This window comes from Dendrobates tinctorius, unplaced genomic scaffold (genome assembly GCF_039654945.1).
Source record: "Dendrobates tinctorius isolate UK_male_01 unplaced genomic scaffold, ASM3965494v1 ptg000241l, whole genome shotgun sequence".
Taxonomy (NCBI): Eukaryota; Metazoa; Chordata; class Amphibia; order Anura; family Dendrobatidae; genus Dendrobates; species Dendrobates tinctorius.
In genome coordinates, this window is record NW_027361908.1 from 30419104 (window position 1) to 30435925 (window position 16822).

Consider the following 16822-nt stretch of genomic DNA (forward strand, 5'->3'; position numbering starts at 1 on the left):
ATACATTTACTTAATACTTATCAATGAAAACTGAAGCAATCTCCTTGCAAGCACTATCCATCCGGGAATCACTCCATGTGGATCTACTGCAGGATTGGAGAGTGAATTCAAACCTGTTTTCTCCTGTAATCTTAAATTACTTTATAAAGTCATTACTTCTCTCAGGCAATTTTTATATATTAAGGTCAACCAACTAATTTATCTACTTGCTGAAAGCTAGATCATACTTCAAAGTACAATGCTGTGAAAAAGTTTAGTTACCAGTAGTTTGTGCCCAGGATGGAACTCCAACGTACATTTCGCCTGGTGGTTTTCTCAAGGAGTTTGACACTCCTTGTGAAAGCCACCAGGTGAAATGTACGTTGGGGTTCCTGGGTAGTTACTACTGTTAACTAAACTTTTCCACAGCATTGTACTTTTATTACATTTGTACATTAGTTTTTTTAGTCTTTATCTATTATTATCTAGTATGTAAAAATGTTTCTGCCTCTTTGCACATTATTTTCATCCTCATTCGGGCCATATGGCCATACTGTAGAGGTTTAAATACTGTTTTGTAATTATACCCACCTTCTACATGTTTTACTGTGATTTCTCTATATATGACTTGTTCATCCACTTATGTCTCCCTTTTCTATTGCTCTTTTGGATTTTACTTATATGAATTTAATAAAAGTATACATTTTTATTCAATATAGATGTTTCTATTCACTTTTCTTGAGTAGTTATAATGTTTAAGCATTGAATATTCACACAACCTATGTTTATTAACCAGTGAATTCTTTTAATAGGCAGTTTAGCCTTTGAACATTGTTAACAATAATCAAAATTTCTAAAATATTTATAATAAAGATTTGTTTATGCATTTTGTTTTAAGGAAACAGAACCACAATGAGCTGTGTCTGGTATTGCAGGTCACCCCACACACTAAGGCTGAGTTCACACGTGGCAGTTTTTCCGCTTTTCCGCGGCGGTTTTAACCGCGCGATTTTGCCACGAAAATGCGAAAAATAAGCATCCCATTCATTCCTATGGGATTCCGCAATGCTGTGCTAATGCTGCGGTTTTTACTGCGGCGGAATCGCTTCGCGGTAAAAAACGCAGCATGCTCATTAATTTTGTGGAATCGCGGCGATCCCGCACCCATAGGAATGCATTGTTCTGCTTACTTTCCACATGTGGCTGTGCACACTATCCGAAAAGTAAGCAGAACATTTCCGGATGGTACCCACGGTCCGGAGGAGAGGAGACTGTCCTCCAGGCTTTGGGTACCATATCCCTGTAAAAAATAGAAGTTAAAATAAAAAATATTGTTATTCTCACCTTCCGACATCACGCGCAGCCTTCCCGCCTCTCTCCACGCTCCCGGTCCCAGTAATCTTTTGCGAGCGATGACATCCGTTCTCACGGGATCGCGAAGTCTCGCAGTCATTCGTGTGACGTCATCGCGAATGACCGCGAGACGTCGCGATACCGCGAGAATGGACATCATCGCGGTAATTGTCGCAAAGGATTACTGGGACCGGGAGCATGGAGAGAGGCGGGAAGGCTGCGCGGGACGCCGGAAGGGGAGAATAACAATTTTTTTTTATTATTATTTTTTGCATTCTATCTTTTACTATTGATGCCACATAGGCGGCCTCAATAGTAAAAAGTTGGTCACACTCGTCAAACACTATGTTTGACGAGTGTGACCAACCTGTCAATCAGTTCTCCAAGCTACAGATCACTTGGAAAACGCTAGCAATTCTACAAGCTAATTACGCTTGCAAAATGCTAGTTTTTCCGTGGGAAAATCGCGGGAATTTAAAATGCGATTTTTCCGTGGAATGGAATTCCGGAATTCTCACGGTAATTTCCGCGAGAGTTCCGCTACATGTGAACCCAGCCTTAAAATGGGGATGATTTGCAATACCAGACATATCTCATAAGGAAAAGGGGCACTATACCTTGAAAATACTTTTTTTTCCTGGTTCTGGATAGTGTGGCTCCCCAGAGTCCAGTTGCCACGGTGACATTGCCTCCCTCTAAGGGGTGATGTCATTCCTGGAGGCAGGGGCGGGCCCATGCCAGGTAACACAGTGTACATGTCAATTCCTGCTTCAGGCCAGAAAGGGGAGCTTCCTTATAAATTCTGGCCAGAAGGTGGGGTTAGTGAGTCAGAAAACTGAGAGAGTAAATAGGAGAGTTGTCATGGAAACGGGAGCAAGTTGGAGCTCACGACAGGACAGTGAGAGAGGAGAGTTTGTAGTTTGTTTGTGGAGAGGGAAGGGACAGGAGCAGAGACAAGATCTCTGGGGAACTAAAATTGTGTATAGTTGACCCCAGAGCGGAGCGCTGATAAAAAGGGACACCAGAGTCCTTGGCTGGGCAGGAGCTGTACGCCCTGACAGCCGAATCTGGAGGGCAGGGTACTGCAAGCTCCCTGTCCACCCTGAACACCTGAAGCTACAGCAGCAGGCCAAGAGCCCGGGGCTGACAGTGAAAAGGGACAGTGCCCATGATATAGGCACACGCTGTCTGCCATACAGGTTAGAAACCATCAGGCATGGAGGGCCGCAGCTTAGCTACAAGCAGCAGGGACCCGAAAAGAGAGCGCAGAAGGAAGGTCCTCAACCCCACCTAGCAGGGTGGATCCCCTGAATGCCTCCAGGCAAGCCGGACTCAATCCGTCATCTGTATGTGGTACCCCAGATTGCATCTACTTTCTAGTAAATGGTAAAGAAAACTGCACCTCTCTGTGTCCTTCACTTATTCTCTGCGTCCCATCATTCACCACCATCTGAACAATCAAATATATTTGCCCTGGGGCCCCGCTCTAACCTTGGAGAGTTGAACCATTTTTGCTGTGTCACCATCAGCCTCAGAAGATCAAAACCGCAGCGTCGGCCACCCATTGCCGAACACCACGGGTGGCGTCACGATTAAACACCACATAACTGTCCTCTATTTTATGACACGGCCAGAGCCACAGAAACAGATCATGGCCCCGTGACCTCCCCCGTAGAACTGTCCGGTCCGATTCCGGGTACCCCACGGTCCTAGTGGGAACGTCAATAGCCCTTATGAGATTGGTATTTTTTATAATTTACATATATAGTTAATGGAAATCTGTCAGCAGGTTTTTGCTAGCTCATCTAAGAGCAAAGGCAAAGAGAAGCTGAATCCAACAATGTATTACTTAGATTACTGGGGATCACCGTTCTGACACAATCAGAGTTTTTAGATGTAGCATGAAGCAACCCTGCCTACAAAACAGCTCTCTGTATACTTTGTCTATTGACAGTGAGCTTCTTATCACAGGAAGGGGTGGAGTCGAACTAGCATGCATGTGCTGCTTATTAATAAAACTTTAATTGTAATTAAACAACAGCACAAAGCCTGACTTGTCACATTGTTAAAATCTGTGTTTTAACCCCTACCTCATGCTGTACATATCAAAATCCTGATTAACAGATTCCCTTAAATTTTCCCCTTCTTTTTAGTGTGTTTTGGTTAATCGACTGCAACAACTTCGTTTTAGAGCTGTACTGTTCAGCAAATACTGAAAGAGGAACTAGTGAATTCTCTCCAATGGATAGTAGTCAAACAAATGATTCAAAGAACTCTTCAGACTCATCATTAGGAAATGTTTTTTAGTGAGTCATGGTCCAGACACAATCAATATAGACACACAGCTATTTTTTTCTAGCCGTGTCCTGAAGATTCCTACTAATGTCTCGCTTTGGGAATATAGTAACAACACACAATGCATTTTGTTATGTGGCACTCGCATCCATGTGATGTTTATGGCTTATAGGGACAGCCGCTCCAAGCCTAGATAACACATCCATTCTCAAAAATACTATGAGAGGATTCTGTAGAGAACATTTCACATAGCACCTAATTATTCCACTAAGAATCCATTGTAATATGTACTTAGACCAAAACAGCACACCTACCAGAATAAATGTAATGCAGTAACTTTTTCTTTGTATATCATATCTCTTGGAAGGCAGTAACTCAAAAGTCAGAAAAATATGTTGTATCCTCAAGGGTAGAATGAACCATACCATTAAGGGATTATCTTCTAGAATATCGAGTTAAGATGTTAATGTTCATTAAATCTATTTATCAGATATTAATTTTACAGAATCGAGATGTAATAAATCATTATTTTAAAAAGTACATGAGCACAGAAGTACTTGAGTCAATAGATTCTCAGGTTTCACAACAAGATAAAAACCTTAAAAAATTCAGAAAGAAGTACATCCTACATGGTGTGAGAAAAGGGAGAAGCCTAAAAGCAGGGCCAGAGTGGGACAAAAAAAACAGACACAAACCCCACCAGCCCACAAACTATAACATTCCCCTCCCCTGGTCAGTGCATTTTGCTATACTTTGTCGTGCCCCTCACTCTCCTAAAAGAAGTTATTTGAAGAGCCACATGTGAATGCCTCCAAAGTGCGTATGATCGACCACTGCTCTACAGAGCTCTGATTTTCAGGATCGTGGGGGTCCCAGGAGTCGAATACCCAGCAATTGGAAAGTTGGGGGGGGGTTGGGATAATCCATTTAAACAGGTTTTCCAATATTTTAATTTTACTTGGCCATAGGAATATTGAAACATTGAAAATACTAAACCAATATTGACCCTCCCAAAGTCCAATGTTGCCTCTTCGACAACAGGATGAGAGGAGTAATACTGTGCAGTGTATATATACAGGACAGGAGTGGCACTGTGTTGTGTATATACACAGGACAGGAGAAGTGGAACTGTGCAGTGTATACAGGTGCTTCTCACAAAATTAGAATATCATCAAAAAGTTTGGGTGGGCATAGGGAGGCTATGGGGGTGTTGAGCGGCACAAGGGGGCTATGGGGGTGGCAAGCTGCACAAGGGGAAGCTATGGGGGCATTGAGCTGCACAAAGCGAGGCTATGGGGGTGTTGAGCTGCACAAGAGGAGGCTATGGGGGCATCATGCTGCACAAGGGTAGGCTATAGGAGTGTCGTGCTGCACAAGGGGAGACTATGGGAGTGTTGTGCTGCTCAAGGGGAGGCTATGGGGGCCTTGTGCGGCACATTGCGAGGCTGTGTAGGGTTCATGCAGTATATGGGGAGGCTGTCGGGGCTCGTGCAGTATATATAGGGAGGCTGTGTGGGGCTCATGCAGTATATATAGATAGGCTGTGTGGGGCTCATGCTCTATATAGAGAGGCTGTGTGGGACTCATGCAGTTTATATAGGGAGGCTGTGTAGGGCTCAGGCAGTATATATAGGGAGGTTGTGTAGGGTTCATGCATTATATATATATATACATATATATATAGTGCCTTGCGAAAGTATTCGACCCCCTGGAACTTTTCAACCTTTTCCCACATATCATGCTTCAAACATAAAAATACCAAATACAAATTTTTGGTGAAGAGTCAACAACAAGTGGAACACAATTGTGAAGTTGAACGAAATGTATTGGTTATTTTAAATTTTTGTGGAAATTAAAATACTGAAAAGTGGGGTGTGCAATATTATTCGGCCCTTTTACTTTCAGTGCAGCAAACTCACTCCAGAAGTTCATTGTGGATCTCTGAATAATCCAATGTTGTCCTAAATGACTAGTGATGATAAATATAATGCACCTGTGTGTAATCAAGTCTCCGTATGAATGCACCTGCTCTGTGATAGTCTCAGGGTTCTGTTTGAAGCACAGAGAGCATCATGAAGACCAAGGAACACAACAAGTAGGTCCGTGATACTGTTGTGGACAAGTTTAAAGCCGGATTTCGATACAAAATGATTTCCAAAACTTTAAACATCCCAAGGAGCACTGTGCAAGAGATCATATTGAAATGGAAGGAGTATTATACCACTTGCAAATCTACCAAGACGTGGCTGTCCCTCTAAACTTTCATCTCAAACAAGGAGAAGACTGATCAGAGAAGCAGCCAAGAGGCCCATGATTACTCTGGATGAACTGCAGAGATCTACAGCTGAGGTGGGACAGTTTGTCCATAGGACAACAATCATTCGTACACTGCACAAATCTGGCCTTTATGGAAGAGTGGCAAGAAGAAAGCCATTTCTCAAAGATATCCATAAAAAGTGTTGTTTAAAGTTTACGACAAGCCACCTGGGAGACACACCAAACATGTGGAATAAGGTGCTCTGGTCAGATGAATCCAAAATCGAACTTTTTGGCAACAATGCCAAACGATATGTTTGGCGTAAAGGCAACACAGCTCATCACGCTGAACACACCATCCCCACTGTCAAACATGGTGGTGGCAGCATCATGGTTTGGGCCTGCTTTTCTTCAGCAGGGACAGGGAAGATGGGTAAAATTGATGGGAAGATGGATGGAGCCAAATACAGGACCATTCTTGAAGAAAACCTGTCGGAGTCTGCATAAGACCTGAGACTAGGACAGAGATTTGTCTTCCAACAATGATCCCAAACATAAAGCAAAATCTACAATGGAATGGTTCACAAATAAACATATCCAGGTGATAGAGTAGTCAAGTCAAAGTCCAGACCTGAATCCAATCAAGAATCTGTGGAAAGAGCTGAAAACTGCAGTTCACAAACGATCTCCATCAAACCTCACTTAGCTCGAGCTGTTTGCCAAGGAAGAATGGGCAAGAATTTCAGTCTCTCGATGTACAAAACTGATAGAGACATACCCCAAGCGACTTGCAGCTGTAATCGCAGCAAAAGTTGGCGCAACAAAGTATTAAGTTAAAGGGGCCGAATAATATTGCACGCCCCACTTTTCAGTTTTTGAATTTCCACAAAAATGTATAATAACCAATAAATTTCATTCAACTTCACAATTGTGTTCCACTTGTTGTTGATTCTTCACCAAAAATTTACATTTGGTATCTTTATGTTTAAAGCATGATATGTGGGAAAAGGTTGAAAAGTTCCAGGGAGCTGAATACTTTCGCAAGGCACTGTATATATATATTACGTGACATTTTCTACACTAGACGGGTGCTTCCAGTATGTCCGGATGCCGTTTGGCCTGCGGGGAGCTCCGGCAACCTTCCAGAGGGCTATGGATAGAATCCTTGCAACTCATAAGCTATACGCTGCCACGTACCTGGATGATATCGTCATCTTTACCCCGGACTAGGAGTCTCACCTGGAAAAGGTCCAAGCAGTGTTTGACGCTCTAAGGGAGGCGGGATTTACAATAAACCCGAAGAAGTGTGCCTTGGGTAAAGAAGAAGCCAAGTACCTCGGATACCTCGGATTTTTATTTATTTTTGCTTATCTTATTGTCTGGTGCAATCCCCATTAGGATGTGCTCCACTATTGCCAATGCCATCCAGTGCACGTCTTGCCGCATGTATGCAGTCCTTGAACAGCCGGTCGAGGGTGCATACTGCTGTGCAAGATGTGAGCACGTTGTGCATTTGGAAGCCCAGATACTGGATCTAAATGTGCAGCTGGCAACACTGAGATCCATAGACAATATGGAAAGGAGTCTTCTGCTCACTGAGCAGACGCTCAATGGGATAGATGAGGGGGGGGATGCTAGGTTGGAGCTGCAGGACAATGAAGCAGCTAGCTGGGTGACAGTTAGAAGGCGGGGTAGAGGGAAGAGCACCAGGGAGGCTAGTCCTGATCTGGCACACCCCAATAAGTTTGCAAAGTTGTCAGATGAGGGGAGTGTTAGTGCAGGAGTAGCACTGCTGCAGCAAGGCATGTCCTCTGAAAGCCGGAGGAGTGTCTTCTCCAGTAAGGGGGGAAATAGGAGAGCAGGGCAGGCCAGACAGGTTCTGGTAGTGGGAGACTCAATTATTAGGGGAACAGATAGGGCAATCTGTCACAAAGACAGGGATCGTCGAACGGTGTGCTGCCTACCTGGCGCTCGAGTCCGACACATCGCTGATCGGGTTGACAGATTACTGGGAGGGGCTGGTGAGGATCCAGCGGTCATGGTGCACATTGGCACAAATGACAAAGTTAGAGGTAGGTGGAAGGTCCTTAAAGATGATTTCAGGGAATTAGGCTGTAAGCTTAAAGCAAGGACCTCCAAGGTGGTATTTTCGGAAATACTTCCTGTACCACGTGCCACGCCAGAGAGGCAACGGGAGATTAGGGAGGTTAATAAGTGGCTCAGGAATTGGTGTAGGAAGGAGGGGTTTGGGTTCCTGCAGAACTGGGCCGACTTCTCAGTTGGCTACAGGTTCTACGCTAGGGACGGGTTGCACCTCAATGGGGAGGGTGCAGCTGTGCTGGGGGAGAAAATGGCTAGAAGGTTGGAGGAGTGTTTAAACTAGGGACGGGGGGGGAGGGTATTCCTTTTATAGGAGGGGAAGACAGTGCAGATAGAGACCTGGGCACAAATAATGACATTGGGGGTGGGGGTGGCATGGGGGGTGGGGTTAGAACAGTTAATAATTTAAGAAAGAATAGAGGTACAGAGAGATACATAAAGTGCATGTATACTAATGCCAGAAGTCTCGCCAACAAAATGGAGGAATTGGAGTTAATGTTGTTGGAACATAATTATGACATGGTGGGGATATCTGAGACATGGCTGGATGAGAACCACGACTGGGCAGTTAATTTACAGGGCTATAGTCTGTTCAGAAATGACCGAACAAATAAGCGAGGGGGAGGCGTGTGTTTATATGTAAAATCATCCTTAAAACCCATCCTTCGTGATAATATATATGAATCTAATGAAAATGTAGAGTCCCTGTGGGTAGAGATAAGGGGAGGGGGGAAAAATAATAAATTACTGATAGGGGTTTGTTATAAATCTCCAAAAATAATGGAAGCTACAGAGAATATCCTCATAAAGCAAATAGATGAAGCAGCGACTCAAGGAGAAGTCATTATTATGGGGGACTTCAACTACCCTGAAATACATTGGGGAACCGAAACCTGCAGTTCCAGCAAAGGTAATAGGTTTTTGACTACTATGAGAGACCATTACCTTTCACAACTGGTTCAGGACCCAACAAGAGGGGGGGCACTGCTAGACCTAATATTATCCAACAGGCCAGACCGCATATCAAATGTAAGGGTTGGGGGTCACTTGGGTAATAGTGATCACAAATTAATAAGTTTTCATGTATCCTTTAATAAGATGTGTAGTAGAGGGGTTACAAGGACACTAAACTTCAGGAAGGCAAATTTCCAACGGATGAGAGATGATCTTGGTGCAATTAACTGGGACGATATCCTGAGACATAAAAATACACAAAGAAAATGGGAGACGTTTATTAGCATCCTGAATAGGATCTGTGCACAATATATACCGTATGGGAATAAACATGCGAGAAATAGGAGGAAACCACTATGGCTAAATAGAGCTGTAAGGGGCGCAATAAGAGATAAAAATAAAGCATTTAGAGAATTAAAGCAAGTAGGTAGTGATGAGGCATTAAATAAATACAGAAGATTAAATAAATTCTGTAAAAAGCAAATCAAGACAGCAAAGATTGAGACAGAGAGACTCATTGCCAGAGAAAGTAAAAATAATCCCAAAATATTCTTTAACTACATAAATAGTAAGAAGCTAAAAAATGATAGTGTTGGTCCCCTTAAAAATAGTCTGGGTGAAATGGTGGATGAGGATGAGGAAAAAGCCAATATGCTAAATGACTTTTTTTCAACAGTATTTACACAAGAAAATCCCATGATGGATAACATGATCAGGGATACAAATTCTCCATTAAATGTCACCTGCTTAACCCAGCAGGAAGTACGGCGGCGTCTACAAATCACTAAAATTGACAAATCCCCGGGCCCGGATGGGATACACCCCCGAGTACTGCAGGAATTAAGCACAGTCATTGATAGACCACTATTTTTAATCTTTAAAGATTCCATAATAACAGGGTCTGTGCCACAGGACTGGCGTATAGCAAATGTGGTGCCAATATTCAAAAAGGGGACAAAAACTGAACTTGGAAATTATAGGCCTGTAAGTTTAACCTCAACTGTGGGTAAAATCCTGGAGGGTTTTCTAAGAGATACTATACTGGAGTATCTGGAGAAGAATAACCTTATGACCCAATATCAACATGGGTTTACAAGAGACCGTTCCTGTCAGACTAATCTGATAAGCTTTTATGAAGAGGTAAGTTCCGGACTGGACCAAGGGAATGCAGTGGACGTGGTGTACATGGACTTTTCAAAAGCTTTTGATACGGTGCCACACAAAAGGTTGATACATAAAATGAGAACAATGGGGATAGGGGAAAATATGTGTAGGTGGGTTAAGAGCTGGCTCAGGGATAGGAAACAAAGGGTGGTTATTAATGGAGCACACTCGGACTGGGTCACGGTTAGCAGTGGGGTACCACAGGGGTCAGTTTTGGGCCCGCTTCTTTTTAACATATTTATTAATGACCTTGTAGGGGGCATAGAGAGTAGAATTTCAATATTTGCAGATGACACTAAACTCTGCAGGGTAATTAATACAGAGGAGGACAATTTTATATTACAGGAGGATTTATGTAAACTAGAAGCTTGGGCTGATAAATGGCAAATGAGCTTTAATGGGGATAAATGTAAGGTCATGCACTTGGGTAGAACGAACAAGTTGTATAATTATGTGCTTAATTGTAAAACACTGGGCAAAACAGTCACTGAAAAAGACCTGGGTGTATGGGTGGACGACAAACTCACATTTAGTGGCCAGAGTCAAGCAGCTGCTGCAAAGGCAAATAAAATAATGGGATGCATTAAAAGAGGCATAGATGCTCATGAGGAGAACATAATTTTACCTCTATATAAGTCACTAGTGCGACCACACTTAGAATACTGTGTACAGTTCTGGTCTCCGGTGTATAAGAAAGACATAGCTGAACTGGAGCGGGTGCAGAGAAGAGCGACCAAGGTTATTAGGGAACTAGGGGGTCTGCAATACCAAGACAGGTTATTACACTTGGGGTTATTTAGTTTGGAGAATCGAAGGCTTAGGGGTGATCTTATTACAATGTATAAATATATGTGGGGACAATACAAAGACCTTTCTAATGATCTTTTTACTCTTAGACCTGTGACGGGGACAAGGGGGCATCCTCTACGTCTGGAGGAAAGAAGGTTTAAGCATACTCACAGACGCGGATTCTTTACTGTAAGAGCAGTGAGACTATGGAACTCTCTGCCATGTGATGTTGTTATGAGTGATTCACTACTAAAATTTAAGAAGGGACTGGATGCCTTTCTTGAAAAGTATAATATTACAGGGTATATACACTAGTCTCCTTAATATTGCGTTGATCCAGGGAGCTAGTCTGATTGCCGTATGTGGAGTCGGGAAGGAATTTTTTTCCCCAATGTGAAGCTTACTGTTGCCACATGGGGTTTTTTTGCCTTCCTCTGGATCAACATGTTAGGGCAAGTTAGGATAGGATATGGGTTGAACTAGATGGACTTAAAGTCTCCCTTCAACCTTAATTACTATGTTACTATGTAGTGGGGCGTGGCAAGATCAAACCCCAAATCAATAAAGTGGAGGCAATTCAAACATGGCTGAGACCTCTCTCCAAAAAGCAAGTTAAATCCTTTTTGGGGATTGTGGGATATTACAGGAGGTTCATCCCAAACTTCGCCATGATGGCTGCACCTCTAACTGATATGCTTAAGGGGACAAAATCTGTAATGGTCAGATGGTCCGAAGCGGCAGAGTCAGCCTTCCAAGAAATGAAAGGGGCTCTATGTAAGTAACCCGGTTTTGGTCGCCCTAGACTTTAAAAAAGAGTTCATCCTTCAGACAGACGCCTCAGATGTTGGGGTAGGTGCAGTCCTCTCCCAGGAGATACATGGGGAGGAGCATCCTGTCCTCTACCTGAATAGGAAGCTATCTTCATGCAAAAAGAATTACTCAGTCGTAGAGAAGGAGTGTTTGGCCATAAAGTGGGCAGTGGATACGCTACGGTACTATCTGGTGGGACGTAAGTTTAGATTAATATCCGACCATGCCCCACTCAGATGGATGAGGGAAGCAAAGGGTAAGAATGCTAGGGTCTTCCGCTGGTTCTTAGCCCTGCAAGACTTCAACTTCCATGTAGAGCATAGGGCCGGGAAGCTACATGGGAATGCCTGGTAGGTGAAAGTGCCAAGCCCCATGGCTTTAGGCAGAGGGGGGAGGTATGTGGTGTGGCTAAGGGTTGTATAATCTATGGGAGATATGTGTCTCAGAGATGGCTTGCCTCCGTAATACAGTATAAGGCATAATAAATATTGCTATATTACTGCTTTGCAAGGACCTGTGGTGAGGTCACAGTCACGTGACCAGTCAGCTGCTGGGTTCGTGGGTGTGGCTACACTCTTATAATGTAGCCTGCTCCTGAACAAGGGAGCTGTAGGTGGGGAGGACTAAGACTCCCATGTGTACTGAAGCTCCAGGTCTGAGCCTGAGTTAACGGACATTTCTGTTTGCTTTTGCCTAAGCTAAAGGCTATTTTCTTTGTTACTTGTTGCCTGATGGGTTTATGATGTAATAAACCACATGAAATTTAAAGGAACCTGCCACCTGACTGTCTCCCGCTGCACCTGAGCGAGTAGAATCCCTGCAGTATATATAGGGAGGCTGTCTTGGGCTCATGCAGCATATATAGAGAAACTTTGTGAGGCTCATGCAGTATATACATAAGAAGGCTGTGTGGGGCTCATGCAACACATATAGAGAAACTGTGTGAGGCTCATGCAGTATATACAGGAGGCTGTGTGGGGCTCATGCTCTATATAGGGAGGCTGTGTGGAGTTCATTCAATATATATAGGGAGGCTGTGTGGGGCTCATGCAGTATATATAGGGAGGCTGTGTGGGGCTCATGCTCTATATAGGGAGGCTGTGTGGGGTTCGTTCAATATATATATAGGGTGGCTGTGTGGGGACTCTTACAGTATATTAGGGGAGCTCATACGATATACAGTAGGGGCTGTACTTATGGTCAAACGATATTTAAGAGGATGTCAGCATACTTAATTCTGCTCAATATTAAGTGATACAATTAATAATATAATTATCAGTAATATAATTATAATATATTGATATTAATATTGAGTAGAATTAATTTCAGCATATTGGTTTGGCCCTCGACAACAGTCATGGTCTCTCATGTGGCCCCTCAGGAAAATTAATTGCCCACCCCTGATATAGAATCATTACAAACAGAGTGATATATTTCAAGTGTTTATTTCGGTTAATGTTGATGATTATGGCTTACAGCCAATGAAAACCCAAAAGTTATTATCTCAGTAAATTAGAATACTTTATAAAACCAGCTTGAAAAATTATTTTAAAATCCGAAATGTGGGCCAACTGAAATGTATGTGCAGTATATTCACTCAATAATTGGTTGGGGCTCCTTTTGCATCAATTACTGCATCAATGCGGCGTGGCATGAAGGCGATCAGCCTGTGGCACTGTTGAGGTGTTATGGAAGCCCAGGTTACTTTGATAGCAGCCTCTATACATATACACATACATATACATAATATACATATACACACTATATACTATATACACAGCAACATACTATATAAACATCTGTACGTTATATACTATGTATATATACTGTATATATATATATATATATATATACACACGCACAACTCAACATTATACACTATATTAAGACAACATTATTCTATATACTATATTAAGTTGCATACATAAGATAGGAGACAACACGATTGCCAAATATATATCACAGACTGCTGTATTACATTATATAGGTGATACTGCAACTATACAGTATTCTTAATGTATATACAGCAGTCACAGTATGACATGCATAAGGTATTTAGACAGTTGTGTATACATTATATAGGTGATACTGTGACTGATGTGTATAGTCATAGTATCCACTATATATTGTATTTATAGCAGTGCCATCTATATAATCTATATAGACTGATGTATATATATATATATTATAGGTGATACTGTGATGATATACCTCAGTAGCAGTATCACTTATATATTGTACATACAGCAGTCTATATACAGTGGGTACGGAAAGTATTCAGACCCCTTGAAATTTTTCACTCTTTGATTCATTGCATCCATTTGGTAAATTCAAAAGAGTTCATTTTTTTCTCATTAATGTACACTCTGCACCCCATCTTCAGTGAAAAAAAAAACAGAAATGTAGAAATTTTTGCAAATGTATTAAAAAAGAAAAGCTGAAATATCACATGGTCATAAGTATTCAGACCCTTTGCTCAGACACTCATATTTAAGTTACATTCTGTCCATTTCCTTGTGATCCTCCTTGAGATGGTTCTACTCGTTCATTGGAGTCCAGCTGTGTTTAATTAAACTGATAGGACTTGATTTGTAAAGGCACACACCTGTCTATATAAGACCTCACAGCTCACAGTGCATGTCAGACCAAATGAGAATCAGGAGGTCAAAGGAACTGGCCAAGGAGTTCAGAGACAGAATTGTGGCAAGGCACAATCTGGCCAAGGTTACAAAAGAATTTCTGCAGTACTCAAGGTTCCTAAGAGCACAGTGGCCTCCATAATCCTTAAATGTAAGAAGTTTGGAACCAGCAGAAGTCTTCCTAGACCTGTCTGTCCAGCCAAACTGAGCAATCGTGGGAGAAGAGCCTTAGTGAGAGAGCTAAAGAACAACCCCAAGATCACTGTGGCTGAGCTCCACAGATGCAGTAGAGAGATGGGAGAAAGTTCCACAAAGTCAACTATCACTGGAGCCCTCCACCAGTCGGGCCTTTATGGCAGAGTGGCCCAACGTAAGCCTCTCCTCAGTGCCAGACATATGAAAGCCCGCACAGAGTTTGCTAAAAAACACATGAAGGACTCCCAGACTATGAGAAATAAGATTCTCTGGTCTGCTGAGACGAAGATAGAACCTTTTGGTGATAATTCTAAGAGGCGTGTGTGGAGAAAACCAGGCACTACTCATCACCTGCCCAATACAACCCCTACAGTGAAACATGGTGGTGGCAGCATCATGCTATGGGGGTTTTTTTCAGCTGCAGAGACAGGACAACTGGTTACAATTGAAGGAAAAATTAATGTGGCCAAGTACAGAGATATCCTGGATGAAAACCTCTTCTGGAGTGATATGGACCTCAGACTTGGCCAAAAGTTCACCTTCCAACAAGACAATGAACCTAAGCACACAGCTAAAATAATAAAGTAGTGGTTTCAGAACAACTCAGTGACCATTCTTGACTGGCCAAGCCAGAGCCCTGACCTAAACCCAAATGCTGTGTCCCACGAATGGGAACAACCTGTAATGCATATTTCTCTTTGTTTTGTTCTTCCTCCAATCAGCAAAATTCCCTGTTGTTGCTAGGTAGAATTAGACTGTGTAAAAATTGTCCCTATGTCCCTCCTGTAGTTGAGCTCTGTATTAGGTTACTCCTCCCTTCTTCTTCAGTTTAGCCTACAGCAGCCATTACTCAAGACGCATGTGTACTCCCCTGTACAAATTACCCCTTTTTACCTACTGTCTATTGTAAACTAATACAAGATTTTGGAAGAAATCAGCATCGTTTCTCCTGGTCTTTCTACAGTTGCATTGCCAGTGGAGTTAAAACTATCTGAGGACATCTGGTTTTGTGAGTACAAGTTATACAATTATCTAAGAAGCTGATAGTTAGAACACTTGGGACTCGCAGTCATCAGGAGGAGTCAGAATACCAATTGAGCATCTCTGGAGAGACCTGAAAATGGCAGTCCACCAATGTCCACCATCCAACATGACAGAACTGGAGAGGATCTGCAAGGAAGAATGGCAGAAGATCCCCAAATCCAGGTGTGAAAAAATTGTTGCATCATTCCAAAGAAGACTCATGGCTGTACTAGCTCAAAAGGCTGCTTCTACTCAATACTGAGCAAAGGGTCTGAATACTTATGACAATGTGATATTTCAGTTTTTATTTTTTAATAAATTTGCAAAAATTTCTACATTTCTGTTTTTTTCTGTGAAGATGGGGTGCAGTGTACATTAATGAGAAAAAAAATAACTTTTTTGAATTTACCAAATGGCTGCAATGAAACAAAGAGTGAAAAATTTCATGGGATCTGATTACTTTCCATACCCACTGTACATTATACAGGTGATATTGCAAGTGCTGTATATACAGAAAACAAAGTTTCCATATTGGGACTCACCCAGGTCCCTGAGATCGGGGGAGGATAAAGAGCTCAGGTTGGTCCATCATCGGGCGTGCAGAGGAGCAGATTCCTGGCTGGGACTGACGAGTAGAGCAGGAAAGAAAAAAAGATGCAGTGAGGCAAGTACTGGCCAGCATCAGATAGAAGAGCCCTGCACACGCCAAGGCAGCCCTTTCAAACTTGTGACTGAAGGCTCTATTTGCACGCACTCTCATGCTAGCACACACTGACAATGGCCGTAGCCAAGCACAAGCACACGCTGACAAGGGACGCCGTGGTGAGCACACACTGTCAAGAGCCGCCGTAGCCCTTTCAGCGCGTGTAAGTAAGAGAGCGCGCACACACAGGGCCTTTAGTAAAACATATTAAAGGGCCGGCATCTCACTTTGTAGTCCCGAGCCGCCAGCCCACTGGGCATCTGCCTACCTCGGCAGATTAGCAATCTGTCTAAAACTAAAGGTTTTTTATAGGAAAGTTATCATCAGAAAATGACATACTGGGGATCACAGTGGCTCAATGTTTAGCACTGTTGCTTTGCAGCGCTGGGGTCCTGGGTTCAAATACCACGAACAACACCATCTGCAAGGCATTTGCATGTTCCCCTGTGCATGCGTGGGTTTCCTTCGGGGTCTTGGGTTCCTCCCACCCTCCAAAGACATACTGATAGGGACTTTAGATTGTGAGCCCGAATGGGGACAGCGATGATAATGTCTGTAAAGT